Source organism: Rhineura floridana, chromosome 8 (assembly GCF_030035675.1).
Source record: "Rhineura floridana isolate rRhiFlo1 chromosome 8, rRhiFlo1.hap2, whole genome shotgun sequence".
In the NCBI taxonomy this organism is placed as follows: Eukaryota; Metazoa; Chordata; class Lepidosauria; order Squamata; family Rhineuridae; genus Rhineura; species Rhineura floridana.
The window spans coordinates 12,007,868-12,021,794 of record NC_084487.1 but is presented as its reverse complement, the minus strand read 5'-3'; the positions used below and the strand labels follow the sequence as shown (position 1 = coordinate 12,021,794).

At 43.8% G+C, this 13,927-nt stretch overlaps 1 protein-coding gene across 2 annotated transcripts in view; it reads right to left on the bottom strand.

Annotated features, from left to right (window-relative positions):
• Positions 1–13,021, bottom strand: part of LOC133390207 (transcription initiation factor TFIID subunit 3-like) — an 87,655-nt gene extending 74,634 nt beyond the window's left edge. For both annotated transcript variants that reach the window (XM_061638299.1, XM_061638300.1), the window contains exon 1: positions 12,997–13,021. The gene's annotated coding sequence lies outside the window, so the exon portion shown is untranslated. The remainder of the gene's footprint in view (positions 1–12,996) is intronic.
• Positions 13,022–13,927: the final 906 nt, after the last annotated feature.

Here is a 13,927-nt window from a genome sequence, read left to right as displayed (position 1 = left end):
GCCGCTGAGAGGTCCAGGAGGACGAGGAAGGTCCATTTACCCCTATCCAAAGCTCTCCTTATATCATCCACCAAGGTGACCAAGGCTGTTTCAGTCCCATGTCCAGGCCTGAAGCCTGACTGATATGGGTCCAGATAATCTGCTTCCTCCAAGTGCACTTGCAACTGCTTCGCCACCACCCGCTCGGCTGCCTTGCCCAAGAATGGTAAGTTTGAGATTGAGCGAAAGTTGATCAGATCTTGGGGATCCAAGGAGGACTTCTTTAAGATTGGTTTTATTACTGCCTCCTTGAGAGCTGATGGCATCATGCCCTCTTCCAAGGATGCATTTACCACCGCCTTGATCCCCTCACCCAGTCTGTTCTTGCGGCTCATAATGAGCCACGATGGGCAAGGATCGAGTAAGCAGGTGGTTGGCCTCAAGGTTGAAAGCCACTTCATCAGAAGGAAGAAGCTGGAACTGATTCCACATCACCGGAGAACCACTGGCCGCCTCTGGCTCACTCACTGCATGCATGGCGTGCGGAGTCGATCGATTTTATCCGCAAAGTGCTTTGCAAACTCATCACAGGAGGTCTTAAAATGTCCCATCAGTTCCAAAGCAACTGGACCGACCAGGCTTTGGACCACTTGGAACAGCCTCCTGTTCATGATACCCTGCCCCAGTAACCAGTTGCACTGCAGCATTTTGCACCAGCTGCAGCTTACACACCAACCTCAAGGACAACACCACACAGAGGGCATTACAGTAATCCAACCTGGAGGTTGCCAGTGTATGGACATCAGTGGTCAGGCTATCCCGGTCCAGAAACAGCCACAACTGTCTTACCAGCCAAAGCTGGTAAAAGGCACTCCTAGTCACTGAGGTCACCTGGGCCTCTAGCGACAAAGATGGATCCTGGAGCACCCCCAGAATATGAACCTGCTCTTTCAGAGGGATTATGACCCCATCCCAAACAAGCAATTGACCAATTATCCAAACTCAAGAACCATCAACCCATGGCACCTCATTCAGCCTATCATCGAGTCCAGGCACCGGTCTAGGGCCTGCACAGTCTCTCCTGAATCAGATCTTACAGAGAAATAGTGCTGGGTATCATCAGCGTGCTGCTGACATGTTCACCCCAAATCTTCTGATGACCGCTCCCAAGAGCTTCATATAGATGTTAAATAGCATTGGGCACAAGATATAAACGACGTTGGGCCCAATGTCCTGTAGGACCCTGCAGAATTGCGTAGCGGAACGGAGAGCATTGAGCGAGCTTATGTGTGTGTTTGAATCTTTGCTAAGATTCTACCTTCCCTGCAAATTAGTCAGACAGAGACTTTAAGCTTTAAAATAAGAAATAACTACTTTATTCTGGAAGTACATGTTTGATAGGAAAGAGTCCTATATCTAGCTAACTAGCTAAGTTGGAGCAACGAGCACTGAGCCCAGTACTCGCCCTCATGCCAGATGAGAGGGAGAGACAAAGGAAAGATGTCTGCTCCCCTCTCGAGAAAGAAGAAGACTAGGAAGGAGGGAAGGAACTGGGATCAACATCCTTTGCATATCAGTCTAGCAGGAAGGGAGAAACAGCAAGAGATCAAAGGGATAGGTATAGCCTAGCAACCAAGAGGTCTCCTCTCTAGCTACCCTTTTTAACCCCATGCAGCCTCAACCCACAAGTTGGAGTTGAACCTCATACATTCCAACAAGATAGAACCCTGTGGCACCACAAAGCATCACTGCCAGGGTGCTGAAAGACAATCACCCAATTTACAATATTTACCAAGGGTCCATTGAATGTCAGAGAGACATCTGCTGATGGGGAGGCACATTCTCCTTCAGTCCATTAGTGTTGGACTAGGACCTGGGAGACCGGGTTCAAATCCCCATTCAGCCATGAAGCTTGCTGGGTGACCTTGGGCCACTCACCCACCCACTTATTTATATAGCGCCATCAGATGCACACAGCACTGTACATAAAATAAACCAATAAACACAAGTCCCTGCCCCAAAAGGCATACAATCTAAATGAAATAAAATGAGGACAACAAAGGAAGGGAGGGGAACAAATAAAGGACAAAGCGAGGACTTCAAATACACATACTTAAGTAGCCAAATTATTTATTTATCATTACATGTATATCCTACCTTTCCTCCAAGGAGCTCAAAGCGGCATCCAAACACGGTTCTCCCTCTCCTGATTTTATCCTCACAACAACCTGGTAAAGTAGGTTAGGCTGAGACCCAGTGACTGGCCCCGTGAGCTTCATGGCCAAGGAGGGATTTGAATTCTGGTCTCCTGGGTCCGAGTCTGACACTCTAACTAATAATTAAAAAAAACCTAAACAGAAATCCCAAAAACTTTGGAGAAAAGGATTTTCAATAAGACTTAAAAACTGAAATTGAGGGAGCAGTCCACAAGTCCTTTTAGTCGTACTGTGGATAAAATGGACAGGGGGGAAAGTATGTCTGCCACCTTGAACACCTTTGAGGAAAAGTGGGACATATATATGAGAAAAACAACTGCAGCTGTACTGAGGCCACCGCAAGCCTTCTTCAATAGGTGAGCATGCTCGGCTGGGAACGTACCTGCACATGCACACACAGAGGGCTGCCTTGGACAAACTCCACTGTGCAGACGGGCCAACTCACATTGCTCTCCTATGCCCACCAGACTCACCTGCCCAACCTCCTGGCCCCCTGAATATCCCCGAGCTGGCATAACACTTGCACAGGGCCTATTCTAATAAATGCCAATAGGGATACACACTATACAAATGACTCCCACGACTGGAATACACTGATTGAAGGATATAGCTAGTTCAAAAAGAACAGAAGGAACAGAAAGGGAGGCAGAGTCGCACTATGTATGTTAAAAAAATATATCCCTGCACAGAAATACAGGAGGATGAGCTTGATAGCTCCACCGAGAGTATCTGGATTAAAATTAATGGGGAAAGGAATAAAAGGAACACGGTATTTGGAGTCTACTACCCAATCAAGGAGAAGACAAGGATGAAACTTTTGCAAAGCAAATTATTTATTTATTTTCATATCCCGCCTTTCCTCCCAGTAGGAGCCATGGGCAGCAAACTGCTAATGTTTTGAGGAGGCATGATGTAATAGTAATGAGGGACTTCAGTTACCTCAATATCTCTTGGGAGACAAATTCTGCCGAACACAGCCCCTCCAAGAAATTCCTGACTTGTGTTGGAGATAACTTTTCCTACAGAAAGTGGAGGAAGCAACTAGAAGATCAGCTATCCTGGACTTGATTCTAACCAATAGAGATGATTTGGTGGATGAAGTGGCAGTCACAGGACCACGCTATACTAGAGTTCTTGATTTTAAAGGAAGCAAAAGCTGAGAGTAGCCATACGCGCATCCTGGACTTCAGGAAAGCTGATTTTAATAAACTCAGAACAATGGTAAGTAAGGTTCTGTGGCAAGCAACCCTAATGAGAAAAGGAGTCCCAAGATGGGTGGGAGTTTCTAAAAAAGGAAATTCTAAAGACACAATGGCAAACAATTCCGTCAAGGAAAAAAGGGGGAAGATAGCAGAAGAAGCCAATGGGGTTTCACAAAAAACTTAGAGATGACCTGAAAGGACACATACAGGAAGTAGAAGGAAGGCCAAACCACAAAGGAAGAGTACAGACAGGGAGAACGGAATTGCAGGGATAGCTAAAGCTGAGAATGAGCTGAGATTAGTGAGAGATGCCAAAAGCAACAAAAAAGCTTTCTTCACATACATTGATAGTAAAAGACAGAGAGAAAAATGGTGGTAGAGTTACTCAGCGAGGATGGCAAAATGATAACAGATGACAAAGAAAAGGCAGAAGTGCTCAATTCCTACTCTGGCTCAGTCTTCTTCTAAAATACAGTCTATGACCCTCCTGGGAAATGTGTAACTGAAGGGGCAGGATTGGAGCTTGAGATTGATAGACACATGGTCAAGGAATATCTAATCACTTTGAACTCGTTCAAATCTCCAGGGCCCGATAAACTGCATCCTAGAGTATTGAAGGAACTTGATGAAGAACTCTTGGAACCACTGTCTATTACCTTTGCGAAATCATGGAGGATGGGTGAAGTGCCAGATGACTGGAAGAGGGCTAATGTCATCCCTATCTTCAAAAAGGGCAAAAAGGAGGAACCAGGGAACTACAGACCAGTCACTCTGACATTGATCCTTGGGAAAATTCTGGAGCAGATTATAAAGAGGTCAGTCTGTAAGTACCCTGAAAACATTGCAGTGATTACTAGAAGGCAACATGGATTTATCAAGAACAAATCCTGCCAGACTAATCTGATCTCATTTTTTGATTGGGTGACCTCCCTGGTAGACTGTGGGAATGCTGTGGACATAACATATCTTGACTTCAGCAAAGCTTTTGACAAAGTTCTCCATGATATTCTGATTAGCAAGCTAGCTAAATGTGGGCTGGATGGAACAACTCTCAAGTGGAGCCACAGTTGGCTACAGAATCTTACTCAAAGAATGCTTATCAATGGTTCCTTCTCAAACTGGGGGGAGGTGACGAGCAGGGTACTGCAGGGCTCGGTCCTGGGTCCAGTGCTCTTCAACATTTTTATTAATCATTTGGAGGAGGAGGTGCAGAGAATGCTTATCAAATTTGCAGATGACACAAAATTGGGAGGGATAGCTAATACCTTGGAAGACAAACAAAACTCAAAGAGATCGTGATAGGCTGAAACACTGGGCTGAAAACAAACAGCAGGAAATTTAACAGGGATGTGCAAAGTTCTACACCTAGGAAAAAGAAACCAAATGCACAGTTATAAGATGGGGGATACTCAGTATACTACATTTGAGAAGGATCTTGGGACTGTTGTTGATCACAAGCTGAATATGAACCAACAGTGTGATGTGGCTGCCAAAAAGGCAAATGGTATTTTAGACTGCATTAACAGAAGTACAGTTTCCAAATCGTGTGAAGTACTTGTTCCCCTTTATTCAGCACTGGTTAGGCCTCATCTTGAGTACCGCATCTAGTTCTGGACACACTTTAAGAAGGATGCAGACAAACTGGAACAGGCTGAGAGAAGGGTGACGAGGATGATCAGGGGACTGGAAACAAAGCCCTGTGAGGAGAGACTGAAAGAACTGGGCATGTTTAGCCTTGAGAAGAAAAGACTGAGGGAAGATATGATAGCACTGTTCAAGTACTTAAAAGGTTGCCACACAGAGGAGGGCAAGGATATCTTTTCAATTGTCCCAGAGTGCAGGACAAGGAATAATGGGCTCAAGTTACAGGAAGCCAGATTTTCATTGAAAATCAGGGGAAATGTCTTGACTGTTGGAGCTGTATGACAATGGAGCCAATTACCTAGGGAGGTGGTGGGCTCTCCAACTCTGGAGGCATTCAAGGGGCAGCCACCTGTCGGGTATGCTTTAATTGGGAATCCTGTGTTGAGCAGGGAGTTGGACTTGATGGCCTTATAGGGCCCTTCCAACTCTATGATTCTATCACACCCACGTGTGGATATCTGATGGGCTTGGATGTGAACAGGCATTTCTGATAGGTAGACCAGGAATGCGCAATCCAGCTATCCTGACATACACAGCCTCTACATACATACTCTCAAAAGCTTGTTATAAAAACAACTGCCTGGTTTATTTAGTCTTCCCTTTCCATCTCATAAACCTTTTTTTTTTTGCCCCCCACCTTGAAACAATGAGCAGGTCTATACCTTTGAACGCGGCAAGAACTGTTCTTAGTATGTTACTGTTTACTTTTGATTATATCCTCTATTGTCAGTCCAAGATATTATCTGGGTTGCCAGCTAACATCTGGGTTGCCAACATTTTTGTTTTAATCACGTAACTGTCTGGCTTTGAAATTAAGTTTTTTTAAACAACAGATTTATAGCCCACCTCATGTCACGAGCCTCTGGGTGGACAAAAAGCTCCTTATTTAATTTATTCTCAAAACATCCCTGCAAGGTAAACTATGAACACCCCTCCCCACCCCATTGCACAGATGGGGAACTGAAGATTGAGATAAGGGTCTTGCACAAAGCCACCTAATGAGTAGCTGCCTGATACTGGATTAATTAACTAATTGAAATATATATTACCAAATTCTCAACAGAGGCATGATTTTGAGAGTGCTAATGAAAAATGCCACCTTTGCTTACTAAACAATAGAGACAAATCACTCAGCAGTTGGGAAACACCTTAAATCCATTGCCTCAGCCAAGAGATGTACCAAGATAGTTTACAGTTATCAGGGCTGGAAATGCAATATATAAAGGACAGAGGGACCTGAAATAGCTTGGCACCCTGCACAGGGCTAACAGCCTAAAACCTGATACCAAATGTTAAAGAATTTGAAATATTTCTTCTGTCTTATTCCCAACATTAATTGTTTATTTGCCTGCTGTGGATGCATCTGCAACAGCTGCTTTCAGACTTGAAACATGAAGCAAAATGCCCTCCAGATGAGACAGACTGAGAAGATAACACTTGCAAGTCTTGGTGACTGTAATCTAAGCATTACATTGCCATTCAGTCCCCACCTCACAATTTTCTCATTTATACACCTGCCAGCTAACATTTCATTCCAGGCATCTGACAAAGTGGGCTTGAGTCTACAATCACTCATGCCACAATAAATTTGTTAGCCTTTAAGATGCTGCAGGACTGTCATTTTTTTTTTACTACAACAGTATTCCAGTAACAAAATACTTTTATTTATCTTCTTTTTTTTAGGTACTGTAGGAGGCCTTCCTGAGCAAAACCCTGCCCCTTACTCTGCGCCGCTTCCGCTTAATGTTCACGACTCCCCGCCCCAGGGTTACAACAGGATTGTGTGAAGCAAATCACTTCCCTTGCTCCCTCCTAAGGACGGAAGAAGCATTCAGCAGAGAGTGCCCTTTCAAAAGGCACAGGTTGTGCTTGTGTGCTTCTCATGTTGGCCACTGTGAGAAGAGGATGCTGGGTTAGACGGACCGTTAGTCCTATCCAGCAGGGCTGTTGTGCTTCTGCCCTTATCTTGGATCTACCAGAGAGCTGGACCATTCTGCATCTAGGGATTGAACATGGAACCATATTGCATCTCATGCCACCCTACTACAAAGCATTAAGACGGTTATCAACACCTCTCTCAATTGGCCCAACAATAACCACGCAAGATATTTCTCTATTATTATTCACCATTTCAGTTATAGAGGGACACAGAGTGGGGCCTCAGACGTTGAGCAGACTGCGCAAAGAAAAATATATGGGAGAAAGCAGTCCATAAGGCACAAAAGTTTCTAGGCCATTTAAAGCTTTTTTAAAAAACCCAGCACCTTATATAAAGCTTGAAATGAGTAAAGATTAAACATTTATTATTTAAATTTATATCCTGACCTTCTTCGGAAAAGGGAGCCCAGGGTGACAAGCAGTGACAAAACACTAATTAATTTTTTTTTTAAAAAGCAAAACTTAAAAACAGTTCCAACACAGCTGCAGAATGGGATAAGGTCTTTACTTAAAAGACTTGTTTAAAGAGGAAGGTCTTCCGTAAGCACCTGAACGACAACAGAGATGTTGCCTATCTAATATTTAAGGGGAGGATATCAGAGTGATATTCTGTGACCAATTCCAGATAGTCTGGGAGCAGCATTTTGTACCAACTGAAGTTTCTGGATGCGTTTCAAGAGCAGCCCCACACAGAATGTGTTCTGGTAGTCCAGCATGCAGGTTACCAGGGCATGAGTGGCTGTGGCCAGATGAGATTTCTCCAGGTCGTTGGAGCACCAGCAGCCGCAGGTAAAAGGCACTCCTAGCTGCCACTGCTGCCAGGTGAACATCCAACCAAAACATCAGACCAAACAGCATCTCCCAAATTGTAACTCCACATCCAAAGCAGAACATACATCTAGAGGTGTATCCAAAGCAGCGCCACATGAATGTTCCATCAGTGCAAGGATTTCTGTTTGTGCAACACAACATTCTCCCCCTCTCCTCCCCCTGCGTGCCCCCTAAATCTGTTCTAAGGATTCTCCCAACCCCCCAGAGCAGATATGGGGAGGGTGTAGGGGGCACGTTCTATTGCACAAGTGTAAATCTTTGTGCTAACAGAACAAGTAAACTTGATACCACCCTTAGTTCTGGATCAACTGATTCCTCCAAACAACAGTACTTTCAACTAATCTGGATCAAGCTTTACCCACATACTGTTTCTCACTGCTGTCAAGACAGAAAATGAAAAGAAAAGACAGATCTGGGCGTCATTCGCATATTTACAACACCTCTGCCCAAATCTTCAGATTACTTTACTTAGAAGTTTCATGTAGATAGTAAAAGCACAGGGGACAAGAATTCTGCAGTACCCCGTACACTAATAGCCTATGGAGCAGAGTTTTAGTCCCCTAGCACTGTTTTCTAAGGTATAACCTACAAGGTATAGCACACACCCAAATTTCATCATTACCCAGGATCCTAACATGCTCATCTGTATGTGCTCCATGAGGTAGAGGGAATCTGCTGCTCCACAAGCTAGAGGGAGCCTTCAGCAGACAAAGCGTCAAGGCAAGTTAAGCAGCATGGTGAGAAGAGGACAAGTAACACCCATTTCTTTATTTAATTAAAATAGCTCAGACTAATAAGGACACTGTAACGTCACTGTGTGCTAGGAGCCAAATCCTGAAAGACCTCATAACTCAGGAGCTGAAGTCTAGGGCTAGGAAGCCTATAGATATGCATGTCGGGGCAAAAAATAAAATAAAATCTTAATTTCACATAAAAGCATTTCAGGCTTTTGAGTTTAGAGAAAAGGCGAGAAAGAGGTGACATGACAGAAGTGTATAAAATTATGCATGGCATGGAAAGAATAGATAGAGATCTTTTTATCCCTCTCTTATAACACTAGAACTCATGGACATCCATTGAAGCTGAATGTTGGAAGATTCATGACAGATAAAAGAAAGTTTCTTCATGCAGTGCGTAGTTAAGCTATGGAGCTGGCTCGCAAAAGAAGCAGTGATGGCCACCAACTTGGAGGGCTTTAAAGGAGGATTCAAGAAATTCATGGAGGATAAGGCTATCAGTGGCTGCTAACCCTGATGGCTATGTTCTGCCTCCGTTGTCAGAATAAGTATACTTCTGAATACCAGTAGCTGGGAATCATAAGGTGTGCTCAGGTCCTCTTTTCATGCTTCCCATGGGCATCTGGCTGGCCACTGTGAGAACAGAATGCTGGACTAGATGGGCCATTGGCCTGATCCATCAGGCTCTTCTTATGTTCTTATGTGCAAGATACTTCTGTGTTCACACAAAGAAAGCACTCCCCAGCTTTTCCTTCTGGCTGCAGGCCCACATTGCTCAAGGAAAGCCAATCCAGAAGATTCCCTGACCTTCTGGGGTGACTTCTCATGTAGGCTGCCACTGGAAGGGGGAGGCTGAAAAGTCCTCATTGTGCACGTGGAACATTCCACACAACCTTTTTGGGTCACATCCGAAGTCTTTCACATCATGCAATGAAAAATGTCAATGAGAATAGGAATTAACCAATAAAACAAATAAGTAGCATAAATAAACAAGGCATTCACAGTTATTGGCTCTTGAACATTTTTTTGTAAGGCACACAAAACTTTGTCCACAGAGTTCTGGAAGATTTTTTTTTTGCATACTTCTTGAATGGGGGGAAGAGGGAGAAGAGATTTATGGCGTGGAGCGTGAACTGTGGATATTCCCATGATTCGGTTAGAATGAAGAGTGAATCTTCTCAGCCGTAGCTGGGCAACTTCTTCCAAGTTAGGATTAAAGCCACTGCTTGGGAAGCTTCCCTTTTAATGGATAAGAGAGCGCTGCAGAGGCTGCTCAGCCAACCTCCACCACTGCTTTACAATTTGCTGATGAGCAAGGCTCGAAATTGGGTGGGGAAGAGTGGCAGGGGGCAGGGAGAGAGACAGAATTATCCTCTTGCTGCAGCTTGCCATGTTGAGGTACACCCAACCTATTAATCTAGTTATATGCCAAACAGTAAGCAGTAGTTTGATCAAATCCTATTAGCAACAATATGCCTTTGCCCACTTCCTCTCCCCCTACCCCCAGTCCAATGATTGGTCTGGGATACTTCAGCAAAGAACACACAAATGCAAAGTGCAAATAGTAACCTTCGCAGTTTCATAAATCAGACGGCATTCATTACTGGGTGGGCGGCTACAATGAAAGGCTGGCTGAAGGTTTGCCCTCATCTCTTCCAGTTCCCCTCAAAAGTTCTTCACCCACTGGAGAGGATGTGCTTTCAAGCATTAGCCTTTCATATTTGGACATATCTTGGGGCAGGGTCGTGCTCTTTGCTTCAGGTTACAGCTAACTTTTGGGAGGGCTCCACTCCTAGTTCCTAACAGGCAAGGGGTTCGTATTAAAATAGAAAAAAGGACTGTGACCCCAAAGGCAAGGAAAATATGATGCATAAGTAGCCACTTGTCTGCGCATAGGTAACTGGGAACAAATGTGTTTGCAAATTTTAAAAAATGGCAAGGAAAAGTCTTCTACCTTTATTTAAAAAAATTGTTTTCTGCATTACACTACAAAACACTGAAACAGAGATTGCCTTGCCAACTTTCTCCTTTGACAACAGTCTCTCCAAAAACATTTGACTCTTGCCTATTTTGGCTTGTACTGACTGTGAAGGAAACCAAATGAGTGGGCAAACAATAATTCAACACTAAACAGTGAATACTCTTTTAAGTCAAAATTAAGCAGGAAGAAAATCTTGGGAGTTTCTAGCATGACCATTTATTTTTAAAGCTTGTAAGTAAGTGTGTGTGTGTAGGGGGGGCACTGTGGAATGAAAAAAACTCTACCTTATTTGCAAGTCTGCAGATAATATTCTGATCACACATAAAAAGTTAAAAGATCCGTATTTCTTTTCCCAAACAATGCATTCTAGGCAATCCATCATCTAGATTACATTTTACAGATATCCTAGGAATGGAATAGGATTTTAACTAACAACACACAGTAAGACAAATCTACACTTTCCCAACGCAGTAGTCTTCAAGTGGGTCTCACTGTTCTCATTCACTAGTTAAAAATCATGTGAATCAATGTTTTCTAACACGAAGCATTTATAGAACATTAACATAATCTGACCATCTCTCACACATGAGACTTATGACAGGTGAAAGCTTAATATTATAATGTACTGAGGAATTTTATGATGGTGGTACTGATGAAGTCTCTGGCAATGACTGGATAAGCTGCCCTGTTTATTTATTTATTAAAGTATTTATAGGCCACACTTTTCATAGAGTATATTAAGGCAGCTTACAACATACAAAGGCATAGAAAATTTTAAAACCATAAAGAAATAATTTAAAAAATAGTAAAAACATTAATAATACTGTATTGGTTGGGGGTGGGAATCATGTTAAAAGGCCTGATTAAAAAGTTCATTTTTTTAAAGACACCTGAAAGAAAGGAGGGATGGTTCCTGTTGAACTTCTGTTGGTAGGGAGTTCCACAGTGCAGGGACTGCCCCACTAAAGGCTTGGTCCCTTGTGGAGGCCAACCAAACCTCAGTAGCATGGGGAACCAGCAAACATGCCCCATCAGAAGATCTCAGTGACTGAGATGGAATATAGGGAGTCAGGCAGTCCTTAAGGTACTTTGGGCCTAAGTTGTTTAGGGCTTTGTGAATTAGCAGGAGTACCTTGAATCTGGCCCGGCAGCAGATTGGCAACCAGTGCAGCTCTTTCAGCAGCAGGGTAACATGTTGCCAGCAACCTGCTCCTATAAGCAATCTGGCTGTTGCATTCTGCAGTAGTTGCAGCTTCCGGATCAGATACAGCCCCAGATAAAGTGCATTACTGTAACTGAGTCTTGAGGTTACCAATGCATGGAGCGCTGTGATCAGGCTGTCATGGTCCAAGAATGGTCACTTCTAGTGACACATATGGATCAAGGAGTACCCCCAAGCTGCATGCCTGCTCCTTCGCAGGGAGTGCTACCCTATCCAGGGCAGGGAATTGGACCTATCTCGCAGACAAGGGAGCCACCCACAGGCTCTCCATCTTTCCAGGATTCAACCTCAGTTTATTGGCCCCCATCCAGTCCATCACTGCATCCAAGCACTGGTCCAGGGCTTGCACACTCTCTCCTGATTCAGAGCTGGGTATCATCAGTGTGCTGATGGCACCTTGCTCTGGGACTCCTCATGACTGTTCCCAATGGCTTCATATAGATGTTGGATAGTACAGGGGACAAGATAGAGCCACCGCAGCACTGTACCATGAATACCCATCTTGCAGAGCCGGTCCAGAAGGATACCATGGTCAATGGTATTGCAAGCAGTGGAGAGATTGAGCAGGAAGAGCAGGGCTGCACTCCCCTGTCCTTCTCTCTATAAAGGTAATCCATCTGGGCCCTAATACCACAGAGGAGGAGGACCAGGAAGAAACTTATCTGAAGGGCCGTGGCTCAGTGGTAGAGCATCTGCTTTGCATGTAGAAAGTCTGAGGTTCAATCCCTGACATCTCCAGGTAAGGCTGGGAATGCCAGCTGTTTGAAACCCTGGAGAGTTACTGCCAGTCAGTGTAGACAATGCTGAGTAGATGGGCCAACGGTCTGACTCAGTTCCCTACGTTCTCTGGCTGCCAACATCTGAGTTGCTCAGATCTTGCTGAAGGCCAGGAAAGGCAGAAAGACCCAGTAAAGAAAGGGGATAGAAGTAGGGGCCTTGGAAAGTGGCAGACGGAGGCTCGGGGAAGGAGCAAAGCGCGGGAAGCACAAAATGGGATGGAAGGATAGGAGAGGTGGAGGAGGGAGGAGGCCAGAAAACTGAAGAGATAACCAACAGAGGCAGCAAGTGGTGGAGGAAAAGTGAATGAGCAGGAAAAAAGAGGTGTACATGGCCAGAAGCTTGGGGTGGTGGTAGAATAAGGATGAATTCTGCATGGTGATTTTTAAAAAAGTTAACTAAGGCTCTGATGACAGAGCCCCTAAGTCAAGACAGTAGTGAATGGAAAGCATCCATATTGCCAACTCACCTGTACGCAGCAGAACATGCTTTTTCTGCGAACACAGGCCTTAAAGTTTCAGTGGCAGCAACAGTCTTACACAGAACCCAGGAATGGGGGTTAGGTCTAAAATAGTACTGTGTAATTTCAAAGGAATCCAGAAAACAACATTCCAGCAACAAAGAAAGCAAGTACTTAACCTCTGTGAATACTGAGCAGTATTTCAAAACGTAGTTTTGACAAATCAGCTGGGAAGTGTAGAAGGGGGGGTTGGATTGAACTAATATAAGAACAGCCACAGTTTGACTGGGTAAAAATTAACACAGAGTCCAAGAGATCACAAGGCACTAAGTCTCAGTGCCAATGGAAATGTTATTTATGACTTTATCTAAGTTTACTTGAAAAAGTGTGTCACATTTTTTCAGTATTAAAATACCAAAGCAGTATATATTCTCAGGTTGTATTATTTTATATTCCAGTGCTGGAAGATAGCTTTGGTGGTTTGACTTTTATGTGTTTTTTTTGATGAATGTGTAAAATTATTTTCAGGGAATCTTAAATAAAAATATTACCAAAAACAAACAGCCCAAACAGTGGTACTGTACTCAACCCATACTACGCGACTGGTTCTTGCTTTGCACCTCCTCCTTGTGTATCCACTTTAAATGGCTTATGAAAAAAAGTCATTTTTCAATTCCCATTTTTTTTGGGGGGGGGATTAAATTTGCAGAGCTCCTCGAAAGCATACATCTTAAATAATCAATATAATAATAATCACTTCCAGGTTCCCCTGGGCATAGACAGGCTTTCTGGAAACAATGTGTTGATTCATTTCATTAGCTCTGTTAGCAATATGCTAGTATTTGAGTTATACCTAATTCAGAAACGTTCACCAACCTACTGCTAAGGCTTAGATGAAGTACTTACACAGAAAGGTGTTCTACAGACTTTGGCACTTCTT